The sequence below is a fragment of the Marmota flaviventris genome, chromosome 2, assembly GCF_047511675.1.
Source record: "Marmota flaviventris isolate mMarFla1 chromosome 2, mMarFla1.hap1, whole genome shotgun sequence".
NCBI lineage: Eukaryota > Metazoa > Chordata > Mammalia > Rodentia > Sciuridae > Marmota > Marmota flaviventris.
The window spans coordinates 103,049,424-103,057,520 of record NC_092499.1 but is presented as its reverse complement, the minus strand read 5'-3'; positions in this window follow the sequence as shown (position 1 = coordinate 103,057,520).

Below are 8,097 nucleotides of genomic sequence, written 5' to 3'. Positions count from 1 at the left end.
TCAGAGCAGTCCAGAGGTCCACAGTAGCAGGTGACTGGACAAGGGATTAATAGGGAAGATATCATGCTAAGACAACAATAAAGACAGCAAAGCATTACTTTTTTGGTGAATAATTAGCATAAAAATAATTAGTATAACCAGTCTCTGAAAACCACGAGGACAGTAACTCATAATCTTATCCACGAAAAACAGATCAAGTTCATTAATGTAGGAGGTTAGGAAGATTTATAGGTTTATGTAATCAGACTCAGATTAACTCAGGACAAATTTACAACTCTTGTTATTGTTATTATTAGGCACTCTCACACAAGAACCCTTCCTTTATAACCTCCAGCTTCACTTACTTGTGGCAGGGCTGACACCAGTGTACATCTTAAGTTACATTAAAAAAAGCCATTGTTTTTCCTTTCAAATGTCCCTGTAGGACTGTGTTCAGGCTATATTCTCCTCTCAGGTGTTTAAGACCAAGTTGGTCAAAACTGACCTTGTTCCTATCTGGTCTTAAGAGTTGGCTAAGATTCCTCAGAGATCATTCTCAGGGACATGTCGGAAGCCTCCTGGCTCCTTTAGCTTTCCTCTTGCAGTGGTGCCACTTGCAAGGATGGGTCTGGGTCTGGCTGACCGTATGTGGCTTCTCTTGGAAGCATCAGGGACATCTCCAGTGATCCTCCTCTTTGGAAAATGTGCACTGGGTGGTTTCCTGTTCTCTAGCATATGGACCACTGTTACAAAACAAGGAACCAAAACGCTGGCTTTTGGTGGCTCCAGGACACTGTCACTGAAGGGAAAGCGAGGACTGAGAGACGGGTAAGCGAGAAATCAAAGACAGACACCAGACAGAGATACACAAAAGAGTTTATTTGTCAGAGCTGACAAATAAAGACCATCTCTCTATAGCAGAGAGAGGCAAAACAGGCTTGGGTTCCAGGACTTTTATGGGGCAGGCTCAGGAATCAGAGCTGGGAGGATCCTAATGCAGGTGGTTAGGGGTTGGGTTGGTATGAGGGAGTGGTGAGCCTTTCTCAGAAACGCCCTTGTGTGGGAAAGCAAAACTTTTTCCTTGAAATGGCCATCCGGATGTTTAGCAAGGACCTTATAGTTACTTAAAAAGAAGGAAGCACCTGGCACTGTGGTGCACTCTTGTAATCCCAGTGACTTTTTTTGAATTATCTGGATCCTTACAATAAGTGTTTTCCTCCAGTGCAGTAATGTACCAATGGTCCACTTTAGGTTTTGAATATAACCCTTGCTGCTCTGCTACTGCAACTTATTTTAATGGACATGTTTCTTTCTCTTCCTCTCTCCCTGTTCCTCTCTAATCTCTCCCCCTCCCTAATTTCTGGGGAAACAGGATTAGTTTTCTTACCCATCCTAGGCAAAGTTATCTGTCCCTGAGTACACACCCACCATAGGAATGAAGTAACCCAGACTTTGGGGATGGTGCCAGAAGATCTCAGAAATGACTATCTCCTAGGTTAAAAAAATGGGACAACTCCACCAGAGAACACTGGAATGTATCCTTTGAATCACCTCTTTAAAAGCCCCCTGTTGCTGCTGATGGGCAGAATCACAACCTTTGGGACAGGAATCCCCTGTGTTTCTCCTTTGCTAGCAAAGCAATAAACCTTCTTTTTCCTTTTTCTCAAAACCATGTCCTAGTTATTGAATTGTCATCGGAGACAAGGACCGAGTTTTTGGCAACAACACCATTTTTGAATTTATTCTTGATAAAAAAAAAATTTATCTTTCAGCATGTTAACAATGAGGGGATGCTCTCCTGTATTAAATCCTGTGCTTTTGCAAGGATTCTCAACAAGATATGCCAAGTTGCTTCCCACTATATACTAGACAAATATTGTATTTCGATATCAAAGTATCTGCTTGGAAGTGGTCTCAGAAATAAGTCAAAAGAAGAAAGAACAAATGTGCACATACAATGAATTTATTTAACAAGTTCCTTGCAAAGTATTTATCTGCTCTTGAGTCTCTTCAACCAAAACTAAACATGTTTGTGCAAGTAGATATGACGTTTAGCTTAATTTACAGGTGGTTTCCTGCAAAACCCTTAAGCCATTTAATCACTCTCCATCTCTTCATAGCAAAACTGGAAGTGCTAGGTACCATGGCACACACTGGAGACATATGAGAGGATCAAGAGTTCAAGGCCAACCAGGACAATAGGCAAGACCCCCATCTTTTTTTTTTTTTTAAAGAGAGAGAGAGAGAGAGAGAATTTTTTAAATATTTATTTCTTTTTTAGTTCTCGGCAGACACAACATCTTTGTTTGTATGTGGTGCTGAGGATCGAACCCGGGCCGCATGCATGCCAGGTGAGCATGATACCTCTTGAGCCACATCCCCAGCCCCAAGACCCACATCTTAAAAACAGACAAACCAAAAAACTGGAATGTTAATCTCTATTTGCTTAGAAAATTCGAAGACAGTTTTCTCAATGGCTTAGACATTTTGGGTTATATGTAACTTAAATATAACTTCTTTGTCTCAGAAATGTTACATATAAAGAAAGAAGACAGAGGCTTGGCTCAGTGGCAGAGCACTTGCCTTAAACATGTGAGGCACTGGGTTCAATCCTCAGCACCACATAAAAACAAACAAATAAAAGGCATGCTGTTCATCTACAACTACAAACAACAATTAAAAAAAAAAAGAAAGAAGACAAAACTATACATGTACACATACTATACATGACATTTCCCATAGAATAACATCAAGCACTTATAACTGTTTGCTAGCTTGCCCTCTTGGTCTTATATGGAGATTGTTGGGTGTGTGGGAGACCTTGCCTTTTGGTTTTATTTTCCCCATTGGGTTTCTCCCTGCTGAAGTTAAGCTTCTGTCTCTACAAGACATCACAAATCAAGACTCCAGCATTGAAACCTTACCCCTGCCTTTGATGCACCCCCTTAAATACACCATAGGAGCCATTTTCTAGTTGTCTATTCCCAGCTCCTGTGTGGACTAGACCTATCAGGTGCTGCAATTCTTTAAACCCAATTCTGACTTTGTCTTTTGTTCTTCACTAATTATTCTAGACTTTAATTTCTCAGGTGGCTTACACTCTCCTTGGCAGGAAGAAGAACCCCCTAACTAGGCGCTGGCCGCCTCCCCATAATTGACACCTTGATTTGGGGCTTTTAACTTTGGGAATAGTAAGAGGATAGATTTATGGGCTGGGATTGTGGCTCAGTGGTAGTGCACTTGCCTAGCACAGGCAACGCCCTAGGTTCGATCCCTGGCACCACATAAAAATAAATAAATAAAGATATTGTGTCCAACTACAACTAAAAAATAAATATTAAAAAAAGAGGATAAATTTGTACTATTTAAACCACCCATTTTGTGGGATGGCTTTGTGGCTCAATGGTAGAACGCTCACCTACCATGCGTGAGGCACCAGGTTCAATCCTCAGCACCACATAAAAATAAAATAAAGATATTGTGTCCACCTATAACTAAAAAATAAATATTTTTAAAAGTCTTTTAAAAAATAAAAATAAAAAATAAACCACCCAGTTTGTGGTAATTTGTTCTGGCAGCCCTAGGAAACAAATACACCCATTTCCCTAGAACTCTCTGCACTGACAGAAGCAGTTCCCTTGCTGGAGTTGAACAGCCTACCTCACCTGGAGACCCTGCAAAGATGTTCCATGAGGCAGGTGCCACTCAACCTCATGCTTGTCCTCCTCAATGCCTACAGATGAATAATGAATGCTTTTGGGAGCCAGATCACAGTTCAGCCTTAAGAAATACGATAAACACCTGAGAAGTACCCTGACAGAAACGAAGATCTCCTTGCAAGAGGAGATCTTGAGGGTGTTGGACCCAGAGTAGACTGTAAAGGCTGAATTGATAATTCAGGCACATTTATCCAAGTCAGGGTTTGATTTATGGGTGAGGATTCCTAGATCTAGCCTTTATTGCATGGGTGGTGTTGGGAATTGAATCCAGGCCCTTGCGCATGCTAGGCAAGTGCTCTATCCTGATACTTCCCAGCCCTAGATCCAGTCTTAATATGCTGCTGGAGTTGTTCTTTGAAGTTTGCATGTGACTGGAACATAGAGCAAATGAGGTAGAAGTGTCTTAGCATAAACTGTCTTGGCAGAATCATTAAAGAAGAAACCAGAGGGCTCAGAGAATGAGGAATATTAGAATTGATTTATAATGTGGGGCCAGAGAACTCACCACCCGTCACTTTCCCTAAGAAGAGACTCTCTTCACTTTGGTGCTAAACAATGCCCTCTGGAGGGGACTACCAAAACTCTGAGTTAATGGGCTGTCCTTGGTAGGGCAGGCAAGGCAACAGTAAATACTTTTGGGAAGTCATATTTATAAAGATGATAGAACTCTACAAGAGCAGAGGAATGTGGTCATACTTACGATAGTTGGCAGTAAGGTGGATGACATATGGCATGGTGTCCCTCAATTAGATCTATGCCTCAAAGGGTAGAAGTTGGCCAGACCCTTCTCATAATTAGCTTGGTAACTCATTTGTGGAATTTGTGCTTCCTGCTCTAACACTTTAGGTGCTGCTGGATGAGAATCCTAGCTCCTGGGGTGGAGCGGAAAGGATGCTTCTTATGGGTCACACTGTAAAGGTTCCTCTGTACTACAAGCTATGTCCACCTCTTAGTCAATAGGAGTGACTCATGCTAGTGAACATATAGACAAATAAAGGAATTACCACACTGGAGTGCTATAATTTGGATCTTAAGTATCCCTTAAAGGTTCTTGTGGTAAAAGCTTAGTTTCTAGCATGGTATTTTGGAAAGTGGTGGAGCTTCAGTAGATGGGATCTAGTGGGAAGTCTTTATGTCACAGGGAACATGCCCTTGAAGGATCCTTCCTCTTTCTTTCACTTCTCAGGCATGAGGTGAGCAGGTTTGCTGCACCATGAGTTCCTGCCATGGGCCCAAAGCATCAGGGACAAGCAATCATGGATGGAAAGCTCCAAAGCTTTCCAATTTTGTGAACCAAAATAAAGCTTTTCTCCCCCCCCCCCCCTTTTTTTTTAAGAGACAGAGAGAGAGAATTTTTTAATATTTATTTTTCAGTTTTCGGCAGACACAACATCTTTGTTTGTATGTGGTGCTGAGGATCGAACCTGGGCCGCGCGTATGCCAGGCGAGCGCGCTACCGCTTAAGCCACATCCCCAGCCCAACCTTTTCTCTTTATAACTCAATTATCTCAGGTATTTGTTGATGGAAAGTTGACTAACAGGCAGGGAGGTGGAGGAATTGACATTGATTACTGTGAGGAGCTATGGTTGATCTACACCTGAAAGACAAGAGGATGTGTTGATCCCGTGGAATTCACTGGGGCATGTCTTAGTATTTGCATGCTCAGTGATAACTGTAAATGGGCAATGGCAGTGACCATGGCCCAATAAGTTTAGAACAACTGATGATTCATATTCTTTGAGGATGAAAACTGAGTCACCACCAGGCAACAACCCTAATTTGCTGAGATGCTAGCCAAGAGTGGGGACATTTAGAATGGATGGTATAAAAAGGAGGCGATACATAACAATTATGGCCTGAGACCAGTAACTGAAGTAGATGCTGCAGCCTATTCTCCTACGCTTTGCTATTTAGTCTTTTAGAGGGGCCAATGCTGGCCACCACTGAAAGATTCTGGGATAGTTCAGACACTATATGGCAGATCTGACAGTATATCAGGTTCCTCTTACACTCTGCTTCATATGCTTGCAACTAACCTTTACTTTAGTTCTTGTGGCAGCAACCAGCTGTATATGATGTAACCAGGCCCCCATTACATAAATCAATTTCTGTCATGGGCTTTGCTGCAGCTGCTGTTTAAGATACTCAGCCATTATTCACATCAGCAAACCTGGAAATGAAAGAGAATTAACACTTTAGGAGACAACCCCTTTCTAATGGGGATGCAAACTAATGGGTAAATACCCTTTCTTGAAAGAACAATTCTGAGGTACATTCTACATGTTTCTGAGGGGTTCCTAGTGAGAGTGAGTTCCAAATCAGTTCAATAATAAATGTAAAAATTAAATAATAATAATATAAGTCAAAATTAATAGCTCAAAAATCAATGTACTAGTACTACTCTCTTTCCTGTTTTACTCTTCTGTTTCCCATTTGTGTTTCCTAGGATTCGTGGTATTCTGATAAATGTTCCATAACTGGCATTTCAGGGGAAAAATTCTGGGGTTAGTAGTGTTTTCTTCTTTCTGTGATGTAAATACATACCTTGTCATTAATTTTTAAAAATATTTTTTTCAGTTGTAGATGGACACAATACCTTTTTTATTTACATTTTTAAATGTGGTGCTGAAGATCAAACCCAGTGCCTTACACGTGCTAGGCAAGCACTCTACCACTGAGCCGCAACCTAGGCTCACTGTAGCTAATTTTAAGTTACCAACATGACATCATCAAATCTGCAGTTGGATAAGAGTTGTGCACAACTGGCCCTTGAAAGCCAGTATGAGCTGAATCCAGAGCACTACTGTTGGGCAGTATGTCTCAAAATAAATTCTCTGCATACAAACACTTATCTCAGAAGGCACAGGGCTACCAGCCTGAGCCAAAAAAGAGAATCACAGGTCCATAAACATTAGCTGTGGGTACCAATAAGATGAGAGGAAAAGGCATAACTCAGGTAAAAGAGAAAATAATTTCTATTGTATAATAAATTGGTGAAGAAAAGTCCAGGAAGGGCAGGGAGTAAGATTTTGAGGATACTCACAAGTGTCCTTTGAAACTGAATAGATAATAATACCATCTCTAGAGACAGGGAATACAGGGCAATGGTGAGTTCATTTTTGGATCTATTAAGTCTAAGGTTTCTTCATGATATTCACAGAGAGATAGCTATTGGGAAATACAGGTCTGCGGCTTAGGAAAGGGATAAGGATGGGGAAGCTGTGGCAACATATTTTTATGAAACTTTATTGCTAATAACTACTTAGTGTTTCTGGAATCTCCTGCCACCTTTCCCCTCCCCCACCCAGGCAGCAGCAACGCTTCCTGTGCTCCCATTACAGAGGCCAGGAGAGGAAGATGAGTCAGTGTTCAGTTTATCTCTCTCAGTATAGAGATTTGAATCTCCTGGTAGAGAAAATAAGTTTAGTGGTGTAACGCCAGATTTGTGGGACCCCAATAGACCTCCAGGAGCCATTAGGGCCTGGACTCACAACCATTTCCGATGCAGTGCTCCCAAGTGGTCCCAAGGAGTGAGTACCTCGGGAAAAATCAAACAACAACTCTTTTTTTAAAAAAAAAATATTTTATTTTATTTCATGTGGTGCTAACGATCCAACCCAGTACTTCATTCGCGCTAGGCAAGCACTCTGCCACTGAGCCACAACCCCAGCCCCTCAAACAACAACTCTTAACATTAATTAGCACATTCACTGGCGAGAACAAGTTGGGTAAGGGTGATTGGTTAGTCTAAGTGGTGGATACATTTGAACTGATTGGTTTAGAACGCGAGGGGTTGCAAAGAGTGTATATGCTAAACTTGCAGGGTTGCCTAATCATGTTATCAATCACCAAAACTAGGCCTCAAGCATTCTTTTGGTCTTTTCAGGAACTTGCATTTGCTCAGTCAAGGACATATGACAAATGACTCAGCAGGGTAGCTATGTGCCTAGGAACGCTGGGTCATTCCCCCCACCCCCCACTTTGGACAGGCCCTGCTCTGAGGTAGAGGCTGGTTTTTTCAAAAATGGAGTCACATAAGCTTCTCAGTGGAAACCTAGATTTTGGATCCCAAGAGACAAAGTTGATGCCATAACCAATAGATTGGGGTAGAATGAGGGAAAAGCCACTTTTCCTACCTGAGGATAGTTGGAAAGCAGAGGCAAGATAAAGATGAGCATCTTTGAGGAAAGATCCTGCTTCCTCTCCACATCCTCACTGCTGAGTATCAGCAGGGGGCAATTATAGAGTTCCCTAATAACTGTGGAGATCTAGAAGTGGAGTGCACTCCACTTCCTGTGTAAAGCCCCGACCATTCTTTGGCTGACACAGCTTAGCAGGAGGGACTGCAGTAGAGATGGCAACATGGTGTGATTTGACAGTGTGTTGGAGTCCAGCTAC